Source organism: Mustela erminea, chromosome 16 (genome assembly GCF_009829155.1).
Source record: "Mustela erminea isolate mMusErm1 chromosome 16, mMusErm1.Pri, whole genome shotgun sequence".
Lineage (NCBI taxonomy): Eukaryota > Metazoa > Chordata > Mammalia > Carnivora > Mustelidae > Mustela > Mustela erminea.
Genome location: NC_045629.1, coordinates 11491064 through 11518805, shown reverse-complemented (window position 1 = coordinate 11518805; position 27742 = coordinate 11491064). Strand labels below are relative to the sequence as shown.

Sequence of the window (27742 nt, the reverse complement as noted above, 5' to 3'; positions counted from 1 at the left end):
CACTGCAAAAATCCTCAAAATACTAGCAAATGAAATTCAACAGCACACTGAAGTATTATACACATTTTAACAAATGGGATTTATTCCTGGAATATAAGGATGGTTCAACACACAAAAAATTAATCAACGTAACAGACCGCATCAACAAAACGAAGGGTAATAGAAAAACATATGATCATCTCAACTGATGCAGAAAAAATATTTCATAAAATTCAGTCGTCTTTTATGATTAAAAAAAAAAGAAATTCAACAAAATAGGAACAGAAGAAAATTACATCTACATAATTTAGAGCCACATATGAAAAACACACCAAACATCATACTCAGTGGTACGTGACTGACTGTTTTTCCTCTAAGATCAGGAACAAGGCAAGGAAACCCACTTTCACCATTTCTATTCAACATAGTACTAGAAGTTCTAGCCAGAACTACTAGGCAAAAATAAGAAATAACAAGCATCCAAACTGAAAATTAAGTAAAATGATCTGTGCAGATTTTTTAATTTATATATCTAAGGTTTAGAAAACTGTAAAGACTCCACAAAAAAAGCTGTTAGAACTAATAAATTCAGCAACACTGCAGGGTACAGTCAATGCACAAAATCAGTTGATTTCTATATATGAAAAATAATCTGAAAATTGTTATTGTCTTACAATAGCATAAAAATACTTAAGAATTAATTAATGCATTTGTTAATTGAATCAAGGAGGTAAAAGGCTTGTATAATGCAAACTACAGGAGTACCTGTGTGTCTCAATCAGTTAAGCATCCAATCTTGATTTTGGCTCAGGTCAGGATCTCAGTATCACAAGACTGAGCCCCAAGTCAGGCTCTGCACTCAGCAGGGAGTCTGCATGAGATTCTCTCCCTCTCCCTCTAACCCTCATCCTGCTTGGGCTCGCACTTGCTCTCTAAATAAATCTTTTAAAAAAAAAAAAAAAGAGAGAGAAAGCTACAAAACACTGCTGAAAGAAATCAAAGAGGATATAAATAAAGTGAAGCACACCCCACATTCATAGACTGGTAGACTTAATACTGTTAAAATGTCAGTATTATCCAAAGTGATCTCAAGATTCAATGGAATCCTTATGAAAATAACAATGACTTTTTTTCAGGAACAGAAAATCTCATCCTAAAATCCATATGAAATCTCCAAGAACTCAAATATCCAAAACAATCTTGAAAAAAAAAAAGTGGAAGGCTCATACTTTCTCATTTCAAAACTTATTATAAAACTAATCAAAACAGTAGGATATTAGCATACTGCCATATAGATCAATGGAAAAGAACAGAAAGCCTAGAAATAAACCCTCACATACATGGTTAAATGATTTTTGACAAGAGTGACAAGACCATTCAATGAGTAAAAGCCTTTTCAACAAATGGCGCTGAGCAAATTGGACATCTATGTGCAAAAGCGTGAAGGTGGACCTTTACCTAACACTACAAAAATTAACTCAAAATGGTAAAGGACCTAAACTTAAGACCCAAAACAATAAAAACTCTTAAAAGAAAACATAGGTCAGAAGATTCATGACTTTGGATTTACCAATGATTTCTCTGGACATGATACCAAAGGTAAAGGTAACAAAAGAAAATCTAGACACAATGGACTTCATGAAATTTTTAAATTTTTGTACATGAAAAGACAGCATCAACAAAGCAAAAAAGCAACCCACAGAATGGGAGAAAATATTTGCAAATCATATATCCAATAAGGGATTAATCCCTTAATATCTAGAGTATTTAGAACTACTAAAACTCAACAAGAAAAAAAAATATTGGCAAAAACAAAACTAAATAGAAATTTCTCCAAAAAAGATACAAGAATGGCCATGAACACATGAAAACAGGCTCAAAATCATGAATCATTACAAAAATAGAAATCAAAACTAGGAGATACCACCTCACACCCCTTAGAATGGCTACTATCAAAAAACAAAAACCAAGTACTAAAGGAAAATTAGTCAGATATATGCAAAAGAATGAAACCGGACCACTTTCTCACACCATACACAAAAAATAAATTCAAAATGAATTAACGACCTAAATGTGAAACCTGAAACCATAAAAATCCTAGAACAGAGCACAGGCAGTAATGACTCTAACACGGGCTATAGCATTTTTCTAGATAAGTCTCCCGAAACAAGAAAACTAAAAGCAAAATTAACTATTGGGACTCCATCAAAATAGTTTCTGCAAAGCAAAAGAAACTATCATCAAAACTAAAAGGCAACCTACTGAATGGGAAAAGAGATTGTCAAATGACATAACTAATAATGGGTTAGTATACAAAATACATAAAGAACTTAACTCAAAGCCCAAAGAACAAATAATCCAATTTTAAAATGGGCAAAACCAGACATTTCTGCAAAAAACACATCCAGATGGTCAACAGACATATGAAAAAATGTTCAGCATCACTCTTCATCATAAAAATGCAAACCAAAACCACAATGAGATATCACTTCACAACTATGAGAATGGCTAAAATAAAAAACAGAAAAAAAAACAAGTGTTGGTCATGATGTGAGAAAAAGGAACCCTCTGCACTGTTGGTCGGAAAGCGAATGGTACAGCCACTTTGGAAAATACGGAAGTTCCACAAAAAATTTAAAATAGAACTACCCTATAATCTGGTAATTGCACTACTGGGTATTTACCCCCAAAGTACAAAAAAATGAATTCAAAGAGATACATGCACCCCTGTGTTTACTGCAGCATTATTTACAATGGCCAAACTATGGAAGCAACCGTGTCCATCAACAGATTAATGAAGATATGGGATATACACACACAGAGGAATATCCAGCCATAAAAAGGAATGACCTCTTGCCATTTACAACAACATGGATAAAGCTAGGGAGCAGACTAAGCAAAATAAGTTAGAGAAAGACAAATACTACATGATTTCACTCATATGTGGAATGTGGGATTTAAGAAACAAATGAGCAAAGGTGAGAAAAAGAGGTAAACCAAAAAACAGACTCTTTACTATAGAGAACAAACTGATGGTAACCAGAAGGGAAGTGGCGGGGGTATCAGTGAAATTCGTGTTGGGGATTAAGGAATATATTTGTCCTAATGAGCAATGGATGATATTCGGTATTGTTTACTCACTATAATGTACACCCGAAACTAATATTACACTGTATGTTGACTATATTGGAATTTTAAAAAAAAGTATCAATTAGCAGGAACATGAATAAATGGGAAACCTCGTGCACTGTTTATGGGAATATAAAATGGTACAGCCACTAGAGAAAAGAGAATGGTGGTTCCACCAAGAAAAAAAATCCAAAAAAAAAAAAATTAATTATATGATCCATCATTCCACTTCTGGGTATACATCCAAAAGAATTAAAATCTATGTCTAAAGAGGTATGTGTACACCCATGTTCACAGCAGCGATATCCACAAAAGCTCCAACATGGAAGTAATCCAAGTGTCATCTATACATGAATGGACAAGCAAAATGTGATATATACATACAATGGAACATTATTCAGCTTTAAACTGGAAGGAATTTCTGCAACATGCTGGGTGAATCTTGAAGACATTATGTTAAGTGAAATAGACCAAATACTGTATGATCCCACTTATATGAGATACTTAGTCAAAATCATAAACATATAATGGTGATTACCAAGGGCTGGGGGAAGGAGAGAACGGGGAGTTATTGTTTAATGGGTATAGAGTTTCCACTTTACAAAATGAAGGTTTTTAAGGACGGATGGTGGTAATGGTTGTACAACATCGTCAATGTATTTAAACCTCTGAACTGCATACTTAAAAATGGTTGATTTAATAAATTTTGTTATGTGTATTTTACCACAATAAAAAAGAAAAAAGGAAAGGGGAGAATATATGTTTGCATAGGTATCAAATATCCCTGGATGGATACCTAAAAAACAAAACAGTTGACTCCTACAAGGAGGAACTGTGGTTGGCTGGAGGACGTTTAAAAGGAAGGAGACTGCACACCTTTTTTATTGCTTACATTCCAAGCCATGTTACTGTTTACTGCCTCAAAAATCAAATAAATGTACAAATTATGTTGGCAGCACTTGGAAAAGAAACTAATAAATGCTAATATAACTATTACTAGATGCAGGACATACTTTAAAGTTGTTTAGTGGAAATTTTTTTTTTTAGAAAAAAATTTTTTTTAGAAAATCTTGGCATTTACTACCTTAAAAAAAGTACCTAAATCTGGCAAAAACAGGAAAAAAAAATAGTTGACTCATGTTTAATTTAAGGAATGGTTTTATTGAAGAGTACATTCAACTGCCAACTATTTGTAAATTCATCCTCTTCTGGTAAAGATTTTTATATCCTTATAATGCTCAAAATAACTAAAACTTAATGCTGTCGAAGTTCAATCTGGATAATGGACTATTTCCTGAACATTTTAAGGGACATTCCACTTAATTATTTTCATTCTATAGCACGAATCACCTGATCTGTAATATTTCTGTACCATTTAAAGGAAAAAATTTACAGAACTGAATTGGAACAAAAAACATGAAAAAACTTTTTTCTTTTTTTTTTCTTTTTTTACCATTTCCCTCAACCTCAAATAGAAAAGGTAAAGAACGGAAAATCTGTATTTTAATCACATACACTGAAGGTAAAGCTAACAGCCTGCAGCTGTTTTCAATTTAATTTTCCTTTTTAATCAATTGTTTTTCTTTTTCTTTCAGACACGTAGATGTTAAGAGTCTGGTAAACCAAGTACTTCTCAAGAAATGTACTTACATAAAGAAAAATATAATCACAATATGTGCTGCCGAAGCGAGCACAAGAAAAAAAAAAAAAAAGCACAATACGTATGCAGATAAAATATACAGACCAGATAACCTAGAAATTCCTTTCAAAACCTGGCACACTGGAAGGCTCCATAATTAAATAATTCCACTTCGGTGAAAAGGAAAACTTTCCACATCCATATGCCTTCACTTTCCCATTATTACAGGGAAATCCTGAAATGAAAACTCTGAGTCATTACATCTCAAGGGATACTTCCTTCTGCACACACCCTGCCGGAACGTTTCTTCACCGTTTCTTCTCCAACTTCTCCAAGAATAGGCGCGCAGCGAACGACCTCTCCCAACCCCCTTCCAGAAAGCCAAGGCTTGGCCCACTCAACAGACACCTCCTTCCCCCCTCCAAATCCAGGGCGGGCCGACTAAGCCACCCAGGAAGGTGACTGGGTACAGTCCAAGGCACGCAGAGCACCGTGACGAGCCACAGCCAGCCGCTCTTCCCCCACGGGTCCCCAGCGATCCCAGCCAAGAGGAACAAAAACGCTCGAGACGGACCCGAACGAGGAGTCCGAGCTGAGGCGGCAGCCGCCGGCGTCGCCGCGGGCCGGGCCGCAGCGCTGCCCCTAACCCCGCCACACCCCCGCCGTCCCCCTCACCGCCCCCTCACCCTTCGCCCCAGTCCCGGGCGGGACCACGAAACGCAGGGGTCGCCGGCAGAGCGAGCGGCTCGCGCAACTTTCGCCCCGGGCTCCGGAGGGCGCAAGGACGGGCGCGGAGACCACTGAGGAGAGGACTTCGCCGCCGCTTCCCGAAAACCGCGGAGACCCAGACGCTCTCCGCTAGGTGACCCGGGGATCCCTCGCCTCCGCCCCTAGTCCCCGCACCCGGGACGCGGCCGGAACACCCCTCTCCCCCACACCGCTGCTCACCTAGGCCACAAGGACCCGCTCGCCGCCGTTGCCGCCCCGCCGCCTCCGGTAACTGGCACAGACTTCCGAGACCCGAAGAGAGAAGAGAAGCGCGCGCCCGAGGACCGCCCGCGAGGCGCGTCACGGTGCCGCCCCCGCCTTCCGCCCGCGCAGGCGCGCGGCTCCAGGTCAGGTGACCCAGTCCCTATGGTAACAGGCTGGGGGTACTGGGGGACGGGGTGGGGGGGAAGGGCGTGGGCTGCTCCTGCTAGTGCTAGGGTCGGGGAAGGTAAAGTTGCCCGCCCGCTGCCCGAGGTTGTGCTCCCCACCTTCTCCACCCTCCCCAGGGGTGGTATGGGAGGACCGGTGCCACCTGCCCTCTGCCGTGTTCCTGTGTGCTCAGGGTCGTTTGGTTCACATCACCTACAATACAAAGAGAATCCGGAGAACCTATCCTTTGGAGATTTCCTTCACAGCCTTGGACTTCCACCACTTTACTCCTACTTATCTGGACCCTCTCACTTTACCTCTCCACTCGCAGGCTCAGAAACATTGCTTCCCCTAAACCTTCTCAACTCCTCGCCTCGTTACAACTTTATGCTTCGGCTTTTATTACTCTTTGTCCAACTGAGCTAAATAAAGTTCACTGGTTGTTCAAGGTTATGTATGGTGCTGCGCAAAAGCAATATCCCATAACCTAAGGCAAACACTAAGAAACTATATTTCTTGAGGGCTGGCTAGGTTCCAGATGCTGTCCTAAGAACTTGATGTATGTAGTCTGAAATCCTTACACCAGTCTGTAAGACAGATAAAACATCCCTGTTAGCAACAGAGAAACTGAGGCACTAAATTGCCCAAGCATTAACTTAGAAGCATTTTATTTCTATTTAGTGCCATAACAATTTAATGTGACAAAGCTAAAAAATCTGAGAATAAAAGAGATGACAAGTGAACAAGATGAAAACTCGCCCTCAGAGAGCTTATGGTCTAGCTGATAAAGTACACATTTAAAAATAGACAGTAGATTGGTAAGGAAGAAATATGCCTGTTTTTTAACAACAAACAAACATGTGACATGATTATTTAGAAAATCCCAAAAGATTAACCAAAAAAACCCCTAAGACAAATAAACAATTATAGCAAAGTTGTAAGATACAAGTTTAACATACACAAAAGTTACTTGCTTATATTTTTCAGCAATGTACAATTGAAATTTGAAATTAAAGACACAATATCACTTATATTGGCACAAAAATATACTTATGTATAAATCTAACGCATGTACAAAATCTATATGGGAGAACTATAAAATTTGGATGAAAGGAATCCAAAATAAATGGAAAGATATTCCATGTTTAAGAGTAGGAAGATTGAATATTGTCAGGATGTCAGTTTTGGGTGCCTGGGTGGCTCAGTTGGTTAAGCAACTGCCTTCTGCTCAGGTCATGATCCTGGAGCCCAGAGATCAATTCCTGCATTGGGCTCCCTGCTCTGAGGGAATCTGTGTCTTCCTCTGACCCGCCCTGTCTTTGCTCTCTCTTTCAAATAATTAATTAAAAATCTTAAAAAGAAAGAAAAAAAGGAAAAGGATGTCAGTTCTTCCCAACTTGATAGATTTGACATAATCTCAATTAAAATCCCGGAAAGTTATTTTTTGAACATCAACAAGCTAATCCTAAAGTCTTTATGGAAAGACAAAAGTCCCAGGAGAGCCAACCAATACTGAAGAAGGTAAACAAAGTCACAGGCCTGACAGTGCCCAATGTTAAACCTTACTATAAAACTACAGTATTTGAAACAGTGTGGTATTATCAAAAGACTAGAAAAGTAGATCATTGGGACAGAATACAGAGCCTAGAAATAGACTCACACAAATGTATTCAATGGATCTTTGACAAACATGCTAGCAAAAAAAAAAAAAAAGTCTAAACATAGATTCTATACCTTTTGCAAAACTTAATTTGAGATGGATCACTTGGGTGCCTGGGTGGTTCAGTCAGCCAAGTGTTTGCCTTCAGCTCAGGTCATGAACCCAGAGTCCTTGGATTGAGCCCCACATTGGGCCCTCTGCTCTGTGGGGAGTCTCCTTCTTCCTCATCCTCTGCCCCTCCTTCCTGCTTGTGTTCTCTCTCCCTGAAATAAATAAATACCGTTAAAAAAAAAAATGAAATGGATCATTGACCTAAATTTAAAACATAAAACTAAACTTCTGAAAGATAACATTGGAGAAAATCTAGGTGGCCTTGGGTTTAGTCATAGTTTTTAGATACAACAAAAACACAGACCATGAAAGAAAAAATTAATAAGTTAGACTTCACTAAAATTTACAACCTCTACTCTGTGAAAGATACTGTTTAGAAAAGGAAAAGACAAGCCACAAACTAGGAGAAAATATTTGCAAAATACATACTTGATAAAGGGTTTGTATTCAAAATATTCAAAGAATTCCAAAACATCAACAATAGGAAAACAACCCAATTTAAAACTGGGCAAAAGAGGGAGCCTGGATGGCTCAGTGGGTTAAGCCTCTGCCTTCAGCTCAGGTCATGATCTCAGCGTCCTGGAATGGAGTCCCACATCGGGCTCTCTGCTCAGCAGGGAGCCTGCTTCCTTCCCCCTCTCTCTCTGCCTGCCTCTCTGCCTACTTGTGATTTCTCTCTCTGTGTGTCAAATAAATAAATAAAATCTTAAAAAAAAAAAAAAAACCAAAACTGGGCAAAAGATCTGTAAAGACACTTCACTAAATAAGATACACAAATGACAAGTAAGTATATGAAAGGAGACTCAACAGCATAGAACATTAGAGAAATACAAATTAAAACAACAATGAAATGCCACTACACACCTGGGAACAAGGCTAAAATCCAAAATACTGGCAACACCAATGCCAGTGAAAATATGGAGCGACCAGAAAGCTTATTCATTGCCGGTGGGAATGTAAATGGTACAGCCATCTTACAAGATAATTTGGAAGTTCTTACACAGATCAACATAGTCTTGCCATAGGAACCAGTTATCACGCTCATGGATATTTACTCGAATGAGTGGATAACTTATGTCCACGCAAAACTCTGCACATAGCGGGGGTCCCTGGGTGACACAGTTGTTTAAGCTTCCAACTTGGTTTCTGCTCAGGTGGTAATCCCTGGATTGTGAAATCAAGCCCCGAGGCGGGCCCCACACTGCACGGAGTCTGCTTGGTATTCTCTCTCCCCCTCCCTCTGCCTCTCCTGCTCATGCTCTTTCTCAAATAAATAGATAAATCTTTAAAAATAAACAAAAAGACTCTGTACGTGAATATTTATAGCTGCTTTATTCATAATTGCCCCAAACTGGAAGCAAACATATCATTCAATACGTGAATGGATAAACAGTGGTACACCCATTCTATGGAATAATATTTAGCAATAAAAAGAAACGAGCTATCAAGTCATGGAAGGACATGGAGGAAACTTAAATGCACATTGCTATGTGAAAGCAGTCTAAAAAAGCTACATATTATACGATTCTAACTATATGACATTATGGAAAAAGTAAAACCATAGAGGCAGTAAAAGATAGTTGCCAGACGTTCGGGGAATAAAGAGAAGGATAAGCAGGTGAAACACAGGGTGGTGAAGATATTTTGCATGATATCATAATGGTAGTCAGTGACATTACCATTTGTCAAAGCCATAACAGTATGTGGTGTGCGTACAGATAGTCTTTGTCCCCAGTTCCTGGATCAGAACTTCAGAAACCCTTTGGTGGGGAGGGTATGTGTTGTGGTGGGCACTGTGTATTGTGTGAGACTGATGAATCACAGACCTGTACCCCTGAAACAAATAATACATTATGTGTTAATAATTTAAAAAAGAGAGAGAGAGAGAAAGAAACACTTTGACTTTCAGGAGTGATAGATGTTTCCTTGTTATGCTAATAAGGTGGCTAATAGCTGGAGGGGGAAGGAGCCCTAGATAGCTTCATGATGGAGGCTGGTTGTCAGGAAGACCAATCATTTGATCAGAGATGGGGTGCCTCGGTGGCTCAATTGGTTAGGTGTCTGCTTTAGGCTCAGGTCATGATCCCGGGGTCCTAAGATCGAGTCCCACACTGGGCTTCCCGCTCAGCCAGGAGCTGACTGCTCCCCCTTCTTGTGCACTCTTTCTCTCTTGTCTGTCAAATAAAAATCTTTAAAAGAAAAATTGATTAGAGAGTTGGTACTTTCAGCCTCGGTTCTTCTTCACTTTCAAGCAGGAGAGGGTACTGGAGACTGAGTTCATGCCCAGGCTCGCAGGTAAAAGAAACAGGTCCTGTGCTCCTGACTGAGAATCAGAATGGATTGGACTTCTCAACAGAAATGCCTGAAACTGGTGAACAATGGAGCTATGCCTTCAAAGTTATAAGAGAAAGTGATTTCTAATGTGGAGGTCTACGTCTGAGGTAGATGAGATCATTCAAATTGGATACATGAAGACATTTTTATAAATACTGCAAAGAACCATAAAGTTTCTCTCTCATGCTCTTCCAGAAAGTAAATGACAACCTAAATGTGCATTTGCTGCACAAAAATAAGAATACAACAAGGAAAAGAAAAAAGGGATGAGGAAATTTCCACAACACAGAGGCTTCAGTCTCAGAAAGGTGAAGATCGTTGAAGAACGTTGTTGTTGTTAAATGACAGCTAGGCAAGAGGCCCAGAAAGGAGCAATCCCACTTACAACTGGATAATAGAGGGCTCTAGGGGGGCTGTCTCCAAGAAAAGTAGCATATTTGAACATAGCAAGAGATTCCTATTTCTCGGAAAGGGAAGGTGAATTAATAAGGAATTCGAGTACAAAGCAGTGGGAAAAAATGAGGCAAATTGACCAAGAAAAGAAATGTAAACATATCCCTTTACATGACTCATCTTTGAATAATATTTATCTAGGCATAGTAAGATCAACATATTATTTATTAGCTTAGACCCAAACCATGATCACAGGTTAGCCACAGATGCTAGCTAATGTTACTTTCCAGAACATGTCACTTTCTTTGGACTTTGAGTGGTCTGACACAAAAACAGACCCACAAATATGAATATACTCTAACAATTACCATGGGAGAATATGCCTAACCAAAGATATTACTACATATTAAAATCTCTTTATATTCCATGCTATGCCTAAAGTACAGTATTCTTATTTTTTAAAAATGCCTCTTAGGTCTCTTCCTGGTTTATAATGTTGTTTATAGTGAGGAGTAAAGATAAGAATGATTAAGATACATTTTTATTCCGTTTTTAGAATGGACAACTTTGTTTTTTTAAGGCCCTGGAAACACTAATAATGCATAGTACTACCATAATTAATGTTGTTGCTATTTCTAAAGATTTAATTTTACCATAAAGACCAAAAATAGCCGATCACTTGCCCGTCACTTGCTCTACCGAATTATGCAATTTCCTCTTCCTTTTTGAAACCCCAGCCACATGACAAACCAGACTGCCCTAAACTCTTTGTAATGCTTGCTTCCATTCCGGAACACATTTCCTTCCTCAGGGTTTTACATCAACAAAATTACAAACAATGTTTTATTGAACAGTAAAACCACCACTTAAAACACACCTCAGCTGACCTTCCTGGAACAAATTTGTTTGTGTGCATTCTAGAAAATCTCACTTAAAAGAGAATATTTTCCTGAAAAACAAATATGTAGATTATATTTTGTTGATTCGGTCACTTTAAATGCACAAGGGGTGCTCCCTATTTCAAAAGAACATTGAAAGTAAAGACACTTGTGGAAAAGTGAGTAATTATTTCTTAGTAAACTGTACTTTAAAAGTTTGGATTTAGTGTAACTGGTTATTTTATAATAGAACATTCATGTGTAAATCTGAATAGCCTCTGTTGTTAAATTACCATTTTCCCAAGTATTCACAATTTTACAAAGTTACTTTTCTTTAGGTTTTTAATTTTAATTCCAGTTAGTTAACATACAGTGTTATATCAGTTTCCGGTGAACAATACAGTGATTCAACATTTCTGTATATCACCCTGTGTTCATCTCCACAAGTACACTCCTTTATCCCCATCTCCTAATTCACCCATCGCCCCAACCATCAGTTTGTTCTGTATAATAAACATCTGTTTCTTGATTTGTCTCTCTCTCCCTCATTTTTTCCCTTTGCTCATTTGCTTTCTTTTGTTTCTTAAATTCCGCATATGTGGGAAAACCTGTTATTTGTCTTTCTCTGACCAACTTACTTTACTAAGCATTATACTCTAGTTCCATCCATGTCTTTGCAAATAGCAAGATTTCGTTCTTTTTTATGGCTGAATAATATTCCATTGTATAAATGCACCACATCTTCTTTATCCATTCATCAATTGATGGACACTTGGACTGCTTCCATATCTTAACTATTGTATATAATGCTGCTATAAACGTAGGGGTGCATGTATCTTTTTGAATTAGTGCTCTTGTGTTCTTTTACAAAGCTGTTTTTAAAGTTCCTTCATCATAGATTCTTTCGCCATAGTGAAGTGATCATCAGTACTAAAAATTCTATCACATTCATGATACACACCTTTCACAGGTAGAAAAAATATGGTTGGATGACATACCAATAAGTTAAACGTAACTTATAAATATACTGAAGTTAACTTAAAATTAACTTAAATTATGGTATTTGACTTCCCTTTCAAAAATATCTGTTGCATTCTGCTTCACTAAAAAATTTAAATTTTACCACATTAAGAGAGTCCTTCCCTCCGCAAAATAGATATATTTTAGGGGTTTGCTGAAAATTTTCAAGCAAAACAAAAGTGAAATATGACTTAAAAAAGAAAGAGTTTCAGTTGTCATTTGGGTCACTTGCATTGTTTCAAGGTTCTATTTTCTATATTCTTTCACTGACCATGATGAATAAGTGTTACAAGGAGTAAAATTTAAATATATTTTAATGTACTTGATACCTAATTCTTATATAGAAAATATAAAGAACAGATCAATACTATAGAAGAATTTATGAGAGCACATTTGAAATAGCCATGTTGGTAAAAGCACAAAGCTCTTTTCCTACATCAGTGTCCAAAACAATCATTAAGGAACACTATAGGATTTTGAGTCTACTTCTATTCGAGTTAATTTTTAATAATATCTGGAATATTTAAGAGCATCTGGGTTCTATTAAGAACGCAAAGTCATTGAAGTCACTAAGTGCATCCACATTCCACAGGAGATGGGCCACATTGACATTTGGGTTAGCCTGAGCTCCATCATTTATTAGTTGAGTGTTCTTCTATCACTCAGGAAAGTACTCATTCAGCATATTAAAAATTGTATTTGCTTTTAACTGTGGAATTCTATCAGTGATTCCTCCCTATATTGTGAAAGCGCACACCCTTTAAAGGATGCCAGATGCTTTGTTCCAAGTTTGACATGACCAAAATGTTCCAGATGTTCACAATCAACCATATTAGTTGCATTTACATGGCTAGGAAAATGCATAATTTCTGAACTGTATTCATAAGGAAAATTTCTATAGTTTCAAACATTTAGTCTCTTGTGTGTGGATATTGAGGCAATTGTATTAATTTGACTTTTGAATGGCACCCTTATTTCTCAGCTCTTGTCATAGAACTTACCATGTAATTTTACATGTAATCAGAAGTGATCTTGTCTTTGCTTTTCTTCCCAGTTGTTTCTTCTGTGTATTCATTACTTCATCTTATAGAAACTTCCTGAGGGCTGGAGCAATGCTTGAAATGGTCTTTGATGCTTGGGGAACAGAAGTTTTCCTATAATTCTAGAATTACTATAGTTTTCTCTTCCTAGGATCCATATTGGTTTTCAGATTTTAACAACTCAGAGCTTAAGATTTCTGTAATAATTGGTGTCAATAGAATTTCAGCTGCCAGGCCAAAGAGTAAATTGAGACGTTTTCTTGGCCTCCTTACGTAGGCATGTCCAGAAGTACCCCTGAACAATTTGTCACCTGGTTGCATTATTTACATTCTTACCACTCCAGCTGTTAAATTTTTAACATAAGTCTGCATTCCCTGTCACCAAAAATGCCTTCAACAAGGTTACACAGTGAAGTAACAAAAGTCTACAAGATAAGGAGCAGATTGCCTAGACAATTAAAGGCAACTTGGGGCACATGGGTGGCTCAGTCAGTTCAAGATCTGACTCAATGTCCACTTAGGTTGTGATCTCAGCGTTATGGGATGGAGCCCCAAGACCAGTTCCACACTGAGCATGGAGTCTGCTTAAGATTCTCTCTCTCCTTACCCCTCTGTGCCTCCACATCTCCACCCTTGCATGTGCTTGTGTGCATGCATTCTCCCTCTCTCTCTCTAAAAAATCAAATAAATAAATAAATAAATAAATAAATAAATGAATAAATGAATAAGAACAATGAAACAAGGCCAGAAAGAGTATTTCATTATCTCACCTACACATATATTTTAAATTATTTTATTTTGTTCATTCATGATAAGTAGACCCTTTAATCCCCAACATCTATTTCACCTATCCTCCCCCCCACCTCCCCTCTGGTAACCATTAGTCTGTTCTCTGTAGTTGAGAGTCTGTTTCTTGGTTTCTCTTTCTCCTTTTTTTCCCCTTTTTTTTTTTTTTCCTTTCTTAAATTCCACATGGGCGAAATCATATGTTATTTGTCTTTTTCAGTTGACTTATTTTATTAGCATTATGTTCTCTAGCTCTATCCATGTCATTGCAAATGACAAGATTATATTTTTACAGTGTTTATAAATATTTTATATATATATATATATATATATATATATATATATATATATATATATATCTCACATCTTCTTCATCCATTCCTCAATTGATGGACACTTGGGCTGCTTCCATAGTTTGGCTATTGTAAATAATGCTGCAGTAAACATAGGGGTTCCATGTATCTCTTTGAATTCATGTTTTTGTATTTTGGGGGTAAATGCTTAGTAGGGCAGTTACTGGGTCATAGGGTAGTTCTATTTTTAATTTTTTGAGGAATTTCCATACTGTTCTCCAGAGTGGTTGCACCAGTTTGCATTCCCACCAACAGTGCATTAGAGTTCCTATCTCTTCACATCCTTACTACACTTGTTTCTTGTATTTTTGATTTAAGCCATTCTGATAGGTTGAAATAGTATCTTGCTGTGGTTTTCATTTTCTTTGCCCTAATGATGAGTGATGTTGAACATCTTTCTATGTGTCTGTGGGCCATCTGGAAGTTTTTGGAGAAATGCCTGTCCATGTCTTCTGCCCATTTTAAAATTGGATTGCTTGTTTTTTGGATTTAAGTTGTATACGTTCTTTATATATTTGGATACTATGCCTTTTAGTTTTGTTGATTGTTTCTTTTGCTGTGCAGAAACTTTTTATTTTGATGTGGTCCGAATAGTTACTTGCTTTCATTTCCCTTGCCTCAGAAGCATACCTAGAAAAATGTTGCTATGGCCAATGTCAGAGCCACTACTGCTTGTGCTATCGTCTAGGATTTTTATGGTTTCAGGTCTCATGTATAAGTTTTTAATCCACTTTGAATTTATTTTTGTGTATGGTGTAAGAAAGTGGTCCAGTTTCGTTCTTTTCCATGTAGCTGTCCAGTTTTCCCAATACCATATATTGAAGAGATTTTTTTCCCCTTTGTATACTCATTCCTTCTTTGTAGAAGATTAACTGACAAAATAATCTTGGGTTTATTTCTGGGTTTTCCTTTCTTTTCTATTGGCCTCTGTGTCTATTTTTATGCCAGTGCCATATTATTTTAATATATATTTTTTGTATTTGTATTATACCCCTTGGTATTATAACTTGAAGACTGAAATTATAATGCCTCTAGTTCTGTTTTTCTTTTTCAAGATTGCTTTGGCTATTTAGGGTCTTTTGTGGTTCCATATAAATTTTAGGATTTTTTTAGTTCTGTGAAAAATGCTGGTGGTGTTTTGATAGAGATTGCATTAAATATGTAGATTGCTTTGGGTAGTATAGCTATTTTAACAATATTTATTCTTCTAATCCACAAGCATGAAATGTCTTTCCATTTCATTGCAGCATCTTGAATTTCTTTCAAGATGTGTTTTATAGTTTTCAGAATACAAGTCTTTTATATCTTGGTTAAGTTAATATCTAGATATGGCATTGTTTTGGTATAATTATAAATAGGATTGTTTTCTTACTTTCACTTTCTTCTGGTTTATTATTAATATATAGGAATGCCACAGATTTCTGTACAATGACACTTTACTGAATTCATTTATTAATTCTAATAGTTTTTTGGTGGAGTCTTTAGAGTTTTATGTATATAGTATCATGTCATCTGCAAATAATGAGAATTTTATTTCCTCCTTATCAATTTGCATGCCTTTTCTTTATGTTATGTAATTGCTATGGCTAGAACTTCAATACCTTGTTGAATAAAAGTGGTGAGAGTTCCAAGACTAAAACGATCTATTTTTATAGGAGGCCTTCAATTTTCCACTTTTCTTTCCCGTGTTCCGTATAAATAGGTATCAAAAGTCAGTTTCAACCCTTCAGCCAACTTATTCTCCAAAGAGATTTCTGTTCCAAGAATATTGTCTGTATTCCATTTCTGGGTGAAAGTAAGCCCATAGTTACAGACTTTATATTTGGTCTCTATGTTGCCTGACACTTTCCCTGTATTAGCATAAGCATGACCAGAAGTAGAAAATTCCACTCCACTATAAGACTTGGTTCTCAGATCTATTTTGACCATTCTGATTCCATATCCTTTATTGAAGACATCCTTGGTGGCCTTTCCTAGGTCACAGTAAGTTGGTGTATTACACATATCTTCAACCAGAGGGTCTGTCTCTGCTCTACCAGGGCAATGCTGAAGGTCTTCCTCAGTAATGTTGATATAGATTTTTCTAGACCAACCATCTATGGCTGGGCTCTGTTAGCCTTTGAAGGTTAGCTTACTGGCTATTAGGTGAGTTTTGACATAGCCAAATGCAAACTATCACAGAATAATTTTGCCCTGTGTTACAAGGCTGCAGACTTCTAGTTGCACACTCATGTGAATCACGACGCTGAATCTGGAGGGTCTACCTAGAAGAAGGTTAATGAGAAGATTGAAAGGTCAATAAAAATTGCTTGGACAGTCAGCAATAACAATACCCATTTTGACATTGCTGCTAAATTTAAGCCGGGCTATAGAACCTCTCTGCTAGAGTAAATAATGCCAGCCTAATTGGACCAGATTATACTCAGACCCTTTGACCAGGCATCAGACTGACCCTATCAGCTTTAATCAAAGGAAAGAATTTCAGTGCAGGAGGTCACAAGTTTGGGTTGGGATTTGAACTAGAAGCTTAATGTGGTTTTGAGTAAGCATCTTATTCGTCCCTGGTAGTGAAGGGAACCCACGATGTTTTGGTCTTAAAATTCTTATGTGAAATTTCTAAAGTGTGAAATTTTTATTCTTCTAAAGAATTGTAATCCTCCGGGCACCTGGGTGGCTCAGTGGGTTAAGCCGCTGCCTTCGGCTCAGGTCATGATCTCAGGGTCCTGGGATCGAGTCCCGCATCGGGCTCTCTGCTCAGCAGGGAGCCTGCTTCACTTCCTCTCTCTCTGCCTGCCTCTCTGCCTACTTGTGATCTCTCTCTGTCAAATAAATAAATAAATATAAAAATAAATCTTTAAAAAAAAAAAAGAATTGTAATCCTCCTCACACTGAAGTCTCTAGATCGCAGGTCCATCCTGAGTGAGGTACTTGAAGGCATGCCTACAAGTCGTCATGTTTGTGCCACATTTCAGCTGAGTTCCACAGGGTTACTTGAAATGTGTGCCTTAAGCGATAATGTTGTGTCATGTTACAAAGGAAAAGACCTGATCCTTCAGCAGGTCCACAGTACTTTCTCACGACCTTTCAATACATTGGTCTCTGTGCTGTAGTAGAATCTTTGGTTTTGCATCAGAGTGGAATAAGATAAACCAATCACATTTGGAACATTAAAAAAAAAAGTGTTGAGAGTGGACATCCTTGTCTTGTTCCTGACCTTAGGGGAAATCTCTCAGTTTTTCACCATTGAGTATGATGTTGGCTGCAGGGTTTTCATATAAGGCCTTTATTACATTGAGGTATGTTCCCTCTAGACCTACTTTGCAGAGGGTTTTTAATCATGCATATATATTGTACTTTATCAAATGCTTTTCCTACATCTACTGAACTGATCATACAGTTTTTATCCTTTTTCTTGTTGACATGCTATATCATGTCAATTGATCTATAAGTATTGAACAACCTTGCATCCCTTGATTGTGGTATATGATTTTTTAAATGTATTGTTGGATCCAGCTTGCTAATATCTTGTTCAGAATTTTTACACCTGTATTCACGAGATATATTGACTTATAATTCTCCCTTTTTGTGTTATCTTTACCTGGTTTTGGTATCTGGGTGACACTGGCCTCATAAAATGAATTTGCGAGTTTTCCTTCCTCTTATATTTTTTGGAACAGTTTGAGAAGAATAGGTATTCACCTGCATGTATTTTAAAAGGTTGTTTCCCTATGAAGGCCCACACATCACAATAAGCGTAATATCTGTCAAAGAGGTATATAAGATAACCAAGGAATTTTTCAGGAGCGAGATCTGGGCTGGGCCTAGGAAAGTGGGACAAGAAGGTGTATATACTGTTGCTCTTTGAAGCCAAAGGTCTGGATAAGGATACTCAGAAAGAGAAAGTGGATATCAGAACTTTACATCTCTGGAGAAGTGCAGGGATGGCGCTTCCTGACCAGGGTTTTGAGAGGTAGAGAAGCCCTCTGAGCTATGCCACAGGCACAAAAGTATGAAGTATTCCATGTGCTTAGGACAAGTAAATCTCCTATTAAAAGTACAGGGTTGTTACTGGAACTCTGGAAATGCAACAGGATGACATCCATTTTTTTTATTCTTTGGTCCTGATGGCCAGTGCAGGATGCGTGGTCCACACTGTACAGTGGGAGCTGCAGGTACAGTCCTATATCTTGTTTTTCAAATCAAGTTAGAACTGTCTGTCTATGGTTTTACAGCTAATTCTTCCTAGCGCCCTCAGTAGAGCTGCAAGACACCTTTAAGTGTTAGCTTTCCATATGCCCAAGCATATCCTCTCATTTGCATTTTCCAGGAACCCCATCTGAGCAATTTGTCTTCTGTCAGTTCCAGGGAGGTTTTCTGGGGACCTTTCATCACTATTGCCCAAGACCTTTTCCCACTGCTCTCCTGTCCCGAGCCCCTGACTCCTGCATCCCACCACTCATGCTCTCATTCTGGAAGAGTATATCTCCTCGTATATAGCCTCCTGAGAATAGGAGTAAAATGTTTAAGGCTTGACATTTTTCAAGACTTTTTTCCTAGATGATTCTAGAAGATGAAATTATAGAAGGTAGCAGGTCGGAAAGCCAACTGTGGCCATAAAATTGGCACTGAGATGTGAAAGAGGAATGTTTTATCAGTTATACTTTGTTCTAGAGCTATTCATACTGTTTTCCCAGCACAGCTAGTTTTTTTGTTAATAAAATCATGTATGCATTCCTTTAAAGCTTTGCGTTCTACAAAAGCATGTGCTTAAGAAAGGGCATATGGGATAAGTAAGGTTAGAGGCAGAACACACTAACTTTATAACTGGAGCGCAAACAAAAACCACAAACATGTATTTGTTTAAAAAACATTTTATTCAACTATTTAGAGAAAGAGAGAGTCTGTGCATGTAAACATGGGGAGTGGCAGAGATAGAGAGAATCTCAAGCCAACTCTGTGCTGAGCACAGAGCCCTATGCTGGACTTGATCTCAAAACCCTGAGACCATGACCTGAGCTGAAACCAAGAGTCAGATGCTCAACAAGCTGAGCCACCTAGGTGCTCCAGGTTTTTTTGTTTTGTTTTGTTTTGTTTTTAATGGCTTAGTTTGTCTCCACTAGCAGCTTGCCCTGTGTAGCCTTTAAATTTGGGGACTTACACTTTCTTTCTTGAAATATAGAAGCATTTGCTTCCAAGAGAGCAGATTTATCAAAATTAAAAATCTGATTCAGGAGGATCCATCATTAAAAAAAATACAGAAGGAAGGCTCCTGGGTGGCTAACTCTGTTAAGCATCTGGCTTCTGCGGGGGTCATGATCTCAGGGTCCTGGGATCAAGCCCCACTTCAGGTTCCCTGCTCTTACTCTCTTACTTCTTACTCTCCTTCTGCCTCTGCACCCCACACATGTTCTCTTGCTCTCTCTCTCTCTCTAATAAATAGATAAATAGTCTTTAAAAAAATTTTTTTAATTTTTTTTTATTTGACAGAGATCACAAGTAGGCAGAGAGGCAGGCAGAGAGAGAGGAGGCTCCCCTTGGAGAAGAGAGCCCAATGTGGGGTTCAATCCCAGGACCCTGGCATCATGACCTGAGCTGAAGACAGAGGCTTTAACCCACTGAGCCACCCAGACACCCCCCAAAATTTCAAAATACAGAAGGAAATATTGCAAGTTTCTTACCTGTCTTCATAGCTTCAGGCAAATAGTTTAGTGTAGGGAAATGTGCAGCAGCTATTGAAACCACTAAACCCACCCTTGCTTTCACTAAAGGAAGTTACCTCTGCAGGATTTCTTTCTTAAGGCATTCATATATTGTTGCTGAAGCTTGCTCTTTAATTGTGGAGGAAGTTTGCTCCTGATTTCTTGGAAATCACATGCTGAGTAAAACTGTTTATGAACCAAAATGACTTGAGCATTATTACATTGACATCATTTCCCTACTTACCGATTGTCCGTGAGCTCATTTGTGTCGCCAAAACACGTGTGATGGCAGAATAGATCGGACATTTTGTTCTTGGAAAGACTTAAGGGAATACACCACCCCTAGACTCTTAACACTGTTTTGTTTTGTTTTGTCTCTTCCCTATTTCCTCAATCTTCTCTCCATGTTTCTTTTCTTCTGTTCTCTACAAACTAGCAAAAACAGGCTTGCTTTAGTTGGGATTATGTTTGGTTGCATACAGAAAGCTAAAATAAAGTGTCTTAAACCATATGGACATTTGTTTTTTCCTACATAAAAATAATCCAGAGGAAAATAATGCCAAATTCCTGCTCTGCTCTAGCTGTCACATTTACATTCCAAACACAGGAAAGAGGAAGAGCAGATGGGCCAAAGGGCACAGTCCCTCTCCTTTTGTGGAGCCTTCTTAGAAACCTCAGAGAATACTTACATTATATCTCACTGGCCACATCTAATTGCAACAGTCTAAGAAATATCTTACAGCCAAGCCTACTTCCTAGGGTTCTGTTACTAAAGAAGAAGAGAGAAGGGATATTATAGGGCAATAAGCATTCTTTGCCACAGCATTACTTCAAAATAATTATATGTATGGAGTGTTTTCAATATGCCATACACTGTGTCACTTGATTTCTATCATTAAAGATACACAGCAGTATGATGGGCAGAGTTAGTCATAAGTCTGAGAACAAGGATCCAAGCGCAATCAGGGGAGGAGGGTGCCTTACCAGAGTACACACCTCAAACTTACTTTAACTTTTATTTGTTTAACCTTTCTCTTTGTAATTGTCACTTGCTTCACAGTCAGCCCAGGACAGAAAAATCAGCTTGAAGCACATTTCTCTGATGTGGGGAGGGGCAAGAAGAGGTTAAGGAATTCAGAAACTTTTTGGATGAAAGGAAGCTGTATTCTTTTCTTTTCTTTTTTTAAAAGATTTATTTATTTTTGAGAGGACAGAGAGCAGGGCTGCGGTCGGGAGAGGGAGTGGAGAGGGAGAGATGTCCTCAAGCAGACTCCCTTCTGAGTGCAGAGCCCTACATAAGGCCGGATCCCAGACCCACAAGATCATGACCTGAGCCGAAATCAAGAGTTGGACGCTTAACTGACTGAACCACCCAAGCACCCCAAGGAAGCTCTACTCTAGTTCTTGCTCTCTCAGATTTGAAGTTATTGGCATCTCCCAGAATCAACCAAGCTAGGTGTGGGGAATGGGGCCCCCATTAAGAGTTATTGTAAAGGTGAGAGTGAGCCAGCTCTGACATTGAAGCAGAGAGAGAAGTGAAGGGATGGCCCATCTGGGTCTTGGGAGGCTGGATCAGGGAACCAGACCTGATCCAGCATCCAGAGGTCACCTGGTGCTTATCAAACACCTACACATCTGTCAGAGCATATTCCTTCTAGATGTAAGCATTGGGGTGCAGAAATATCAGGACCTAATCTGGAGATTTCCTTCCCTTGTAAACTGACAGCCAGGAGCTCCTGGTGGAGCAGTGAGAGCAGAGAACCCAGCCAGTAGGTTCATGCTTTCTACCCAGCTCTCAGGAGGATTCATCTGGGCAGAGGCCTTTCTTTTGCTTGCTTTTCCCTCTCTGCATTCCTGAACAAGATTTCATCTTTCACCAGTCCCAGTGACATTCCTGGGCTCTTTTGCCATTATGGTACCGAACACAGTCTTATAGCATAATTCCACTAAAGTGCAAACTTCCACGGGTTCCCATTTGTGAGGTAACTGGCCCCTGTCCATGATTTTGACTCCAGGGCAGGGAAGAAGAAACAGGTTTCTCTGGAGAGCTTTGGCTGGTTTGGCTGGGGCCACCCTACATTGAAGATAGCATGGGGAAAATAGGAAGCCCACACCTCCCCCACTCCAAAATCGCTGTTGCTAGGGAAAGATGCCACCTGTATTAGTTTCCTATTGCTGCTACATAACAAAGTATAACAAACTTAGTGCCTAAAGACAGCACAAACATCTTACCTCTCAGTTCTGAAGTCAGAAGTCAAAAATGGGTTTTATGGGCTCAACTCAAGGTTTTGGCAGAGTTGTGTCCCTTCTGGAGGGTCACATGTAGAATGCATTTCTTTGCTTTTTAGAAGCTGCCTGCATTCCTTGGCTCAAGTCCCGTCTTCCATCTTCAAACTTAGCTTCTTTACCACATCTATTTTTCTGACTGTAACCCTTTCTCCTATCTCCTGATTACATTGAGCCCCTCTTGTTAATACTGTACAGAATATTCCTCCCAATGTCATGTGATTCTTAGTCACAACTGCAGAGTCCTTTTTGCCATGTAAGTGAACACTTCTGCAAGTTCTGGGCATGAGTACAAAGACATCACAAGAAGGTCATCACTCTGTCTCCTGTAACACCCTTGCATGTATGGCTTCTATGAAAAGAGACTTCTTAGCTTTTCTGCTTTGGACACAGCTCACCAGAGCTGTATCTGTCTCAATGGGCAGGCTACTCTGCTGCTGTGAGCACAGAGAGGCAGGCCCTAGTTACATAGATTCTTCCCGTGGGACACTCAGAAACATCTAAGTAACGGATAGAGGTGCTGAGGTGGCTTCTTCCCTCACCGGAAAATAATACTGAAGAAAATTGTAGCCCAAAAGACATGCAGAAGAGCTCTGGTTTGAAGGCATGGACATTTCACAGCAACTCCAAGCTCACGTGAGTAAACACAAGAAGTAAGAAAGTTGTTAGAATAGTTAGCAGAATTATCCATGAGTAGCTGGGTACAGAGCAGGTACACTTACTCTTCTCCCTGCCCTTCTTCCCAAGTGGACAAAGGGTAGTTGTGGTCACCTCACCGGTAGACACAGGTAGAAAGAATACTGGAGCGGATAAGCCAGACATCGCTTCAGGTAAGTGATTCCAGGAAAACCTGGAGAGCCCTCATAGATAAGCAAGCTAAGGGCATAGCCACACATTCTTCCTGGAAGAATTGTTTGAGGATATATTCTAGTAAATTAAACAGTGTCTCTAAAAATGAGGGATCGGAGGGGAGGGATTGGAGGAATAGGGTAACTGGGGGATGGACATGACGGAGGGCAAGTGACGTAATGAGCACTGGGTATTCTATAAGACTGATGAATCAAGGACCTGTACCTCTGAAACCAATAATACATTATATGTTAATTTTTAAAACAGGAAAAAAAAGCCTCTCTGAGAGGCACCTGGCTGGTTCATTCTGTAAAGCACATGACTCTTGATCTTCAGGTCATGAATTCAAGCCTCATGTTGGGCCTACAGCTTACTTGAAATAAATAAATAAACAAATTTAAAAAAAACAATAAAACTGCTATGCAGTTTAAAGTACAAAAATAAAATAAAATAAAAATGAGGTATATATGTGAGATGTGAAAAATAGTAACACTAGCAAAACATATAAAGTCTAATTATTGGTGTATAATGAATGGGAAAAGAGCCAAAACTTTAAAACAACAAACTGAAAATTATTTCTACATAGGAGATTCTGGGACATTAGAAGGAGAGAAATCAAATCATGTTCCATTTTTATCACGTTTGAGAACATAAAAAGACACTAGATGCTACTAGAAGAATACAAATTAAATACATATATTAAAATTAGTATAATCACAATTAATATTAATTTATTAATATTAATAATTAATAAAATTATTTATGTATATATATTAGGTATTAGAAAGATATATGATATGTATCTATAGCTATTAATAGATAGATATAGCTATCAGTCTCTATATATGTCTATCAGCTATCAGTCTCTATATATGTCACAAGAGAGAATCAAAATTAAGTATAGAGAGAAAAAAAAAACTTTAATCCAACAAAGGTAAGAAGGAGAGAGGAAATAAGAAAGAGTGATAATTGGCAAATAAAGAGTAAGATAGGAATATAGGAGAAAGAAAAATAAACATGAAATAGTTTTATCCTATGAAAAGGTAAAAGCTCTCAAAGGTGCCTAGCTGGTTTAGTCCATAGAGTGTGTGACCCTTGATCTCAGGATTGTGAGTTTGAGGCCCATGTTGGGCATGGTGTCTACTTAGAAAAACAAAAAGGCAGAAGCTCTTATATTGTGAGAGATAAAAACAAATTCTGACTCTTTGGTATTAAAGAAATCATACATTGAAAAGTGACTAGAAAGAATGGGAAAGATTTACAAGGTAAACATTAATATAAAGAAGACAAATGTAGCAATATAAAAACAAAAATAATTAGGCTGTATGGCAAAAGTCTTTATTGGTAAGAAAATCACGAACCTGTAATGTACCTATCGATATACCTTCAAATACATAGCAAGCAAAACTTGACAAAATGACAAGGAGAAAATGAGAACTCCCCCAACCAGCAGGAAAGTCAACTATAAGTCAGAAACAAAAATATCAAAATGGGAATAGTTAAAACTTAAAAATTTTAATGGAATATTAAAATTCTTATTAATAAAAAGATAAAGAGACCTATACTTAACACATAAAAGTATACACTTCATTGTGAAATCCACATGCAATACTTACCAAAACTGAAGATACATTAAACCACGCTGAAAAATTTTAGCGTTCCCAAATCAGAATTCATGTAAGACCACATTCTTAACCATAATGCAGAAAATGTGGAAATGCACAACAAAATAATAAAAAATAAAAATAAAATATATTCCTTCCATTGGAAATTTTTAATCACTCCTTTAAATTACTTTTGGGCAGGGATGCCTGAGTGGCTCAGTGGGTTAAATGTCTGATTCTTGATTTCAGCTCAAGTAATGATCTTAGGGCTGTGAGATTGAGTCCCACTTTAGGCTCCATGCTGAGTGTGGAGTTTGCTTGAGATTCTCTCTCTCTCTCTCTCTTCCCCTGTGCCTCTCCCACTGCTCAAGCTCTCCCTGAATGAATGAATGAATGAATGAATGAATGAATAAGTAAAATCTATAAATTATTCTGGAACAAAGAAGAAATAGAAACAAGGGTTCTGAATTAGCTATCTTAGGGTATTATTTTTTCTCTATCAATTAATTGTTAAAAATGAAACACATACCAGTAATGACAGTTACTAATCATTTTAAACAACATTGATAGGCTTGATTTAATCATTTATATGTGCAAACTTTACTTGTTTTCTTAGTCCTTATAAATTCTTATTTATATAAATTGGGGAAATAATTTGAGAGCAATCTACTGAACAAACCAGAATAAGGATTCACAACTTTATTGACTAACAGAAGATTTAGGTAAAAAAGGAGTATTAATGTTGTCCAAACGAACTATCTAGAAACTAAGCCATAAAGTAGAGACCTAATGGTCAAGTAATGTTGACAAAAGGGTGTGCAGTAAATATAATGTAACCTAAGGTCCATCCATCTTTGAAGTTGATCCTTTAATTTTATTCTCCCTTTTCAGTACATTTTCCCTAATCCTGTTGCTCTTGATGAGAGCAGTTACTCTTCAGAGCTGGCGTTCCTTGCACATATAATATCCAAAATAAGTGACTTTTCCCTCTACTGACAAGTGGCACGACTTACAACTGTCTGATGAACACTTATATTTAGGGAGGACTGAATACATACCAGTGTCCTCTTGTAGAGTGGTCTCTATTCCAAGAACCAACCAAGGACTGCAATGATTAAAAATGCCTAGTAATACCTTTGGGTTTTTAAATCGGGAAGATGCTGAGCTATATGGGAGCAAACCAAACTATAGAGAAGAGATCAAGCTCTTCTGTGTAGTAACTGATGAGAGTAATCAATGTATTGAAACAAACAATAATTGGTGTCTCCACAACAGACTTTAAAGATTTTATTTCTGTATTTTTCTTGAGGGAGGGAGAGAGAGAGAGAGAGAGCGTGCACACAGGAATGGTGGGAGGGACAGAGGAAGAAGATTCCCCGCAGAGCAAAGAAACTGGCAAGGGGCTTGATCCCAGAACGCTTTGATCACGATCCCAGCCAAAGGCAGATGCTCAACCAACTGAGCCACCCAGGTCCCCTACACATCAGGCTTTTAACAATCCCTAGATAACTGCTGGGTGAATGGAATGAGAAAGTATACTTGTATACAAGAATAGACCCAACAATATTCGAGTATAAGTTCAATATTTCTGTCTACAAGGCAAAATCTTCACTAGGTGCTCAAGTGATAAAATCTATACAGAAATCATGACTTTTTGAATCTTATATTTGTGTAACATAAAAGAAATACCGTGTGGAGAGATTTCATTGCCTCCAAGTTAAAAGCCCTGTGGACTAGAGAAACATGCAGACTGGCATAAGGAAGCATAGACAACCATGAACTCTGATCTGGCTGTAGGACTGGATGCAGGGTGGGAGAGGGGCGGGGATCCAGGTAAAGTAGGGGAGGAGAGTGGGCAGGGCCAGTGGGGGTCCCATAGGGACTGTGGGAATTTGGGGGCAGGGTTGCGGCTCACAATGCATGTGTTGGAGCCCTCAATATTTAGCTATCCTTAGGGGTTATCTGACATAACACTTGGGCTCAACCAAAAGACATTCCGAACCAGGTACAGACAACCAGTGACATAATGAAACACATCCAGATAAACTGGGAAGTAATGTTTTATGAGTCATGATATGCTAAATATGTATGTCATACCAGAAGCAGACTTGGTAAAAGCAAGATAATTAATAAGAGATTTAAAAAAAGTATGCCTTATTTCTCAGGTATGACATCACAGACCCATGGTATGCAAAGATGTAAGTTCTGCCCGGAAGTTTTACATCCACAGAAGTACCAGTTTTCTATTTTTCTTCTAGCCAGATGTCAATCTTTAACTTATGCCAGTGATTCACATCATCCTTCTTTACAGTGCTAATCCTACAGGAGATTTCACTGGCTTGGTTTGGGAAGCCTAGTTGCTGTCACTGCAGCTTCTGAAAAATCTCTGCCTTGGTCTTTAGCCTAAGGGACTATGGGTGCCTTGTCGTACAGCTACTTTTTGGGACAATGCAAGGCAGTTCTTACATTGGTTTCAAGAACAATGAATGTGCATTTAATGAAAGCAATTGATGTCATGATCAATACCACTTTGAAGGCCAGAGCCTGTGAGGCTATAGAAAGTATCTCCTTATTAGCTGAAGGAAAACAGAGTACCTCAAGAGGAGAATTGATGTTTGGATTAAGACTTATGAGAGCCAGAAATAACATCATTGGGTCCACTAGCTTAAATTTTGGATTATCTTTATCAGTTCAAAGCCAAAATAAAACAGTGTTATCTAATGCTGTATAATAAGTAAATGCAATATAAAGAAGCCAAAAAGGTATTCATTAAACATGCCTAACAGCAGGGTAAACACATTATCCAATTAGGAACCAGGTTAGAACTCATAATTGGTGATATCTA

General features: G+C 38.2%; 2 protein-coding genes and 1 pseudogene across 4 annotated transcripts in view; 2 read left to right on the top strand and 1 right to left on the bottom strand.

Annotated features, from left to right (window-relative positions):
* Window positions 1-5808, bottom strand: part of SDCBP (syndecan binding protein) — a 38146-nt gene extending 32338 nt beyond the window's left edge. For both annotated transcript variants that reach the window (XM_032316927.1, XM_032316928.1), the window contains exon 1: window positions 5696-5808. The gene's annotated coding sequence lies outside the window, so the exon portion shown is untranslated. The remainder of the gene's footprint in view (window positions 1-5695) is intronic.
* Window positions 5779-27742, top strand: part of LOC116575549 (cytochrome P450 7A1) — a 45512-nt gene continuing 23548 nt past the window's right edge. The window contains exon 1 of one of the 2 annotated variants that reach the window (XM_032316922.1): window positions 5779-5862. The gene's annotated coding sequence lies outside the window, so the exon portion shown is untranslated. The remainder of the gene's footprint in view (window positions 5863-27742) is intronic. The other variant, XM_032316923.1, reaches the window with a different exon arrangement.
* On the top strand, window positions 15943-17136 carry LOC116575552 (annotated as a pseudogene).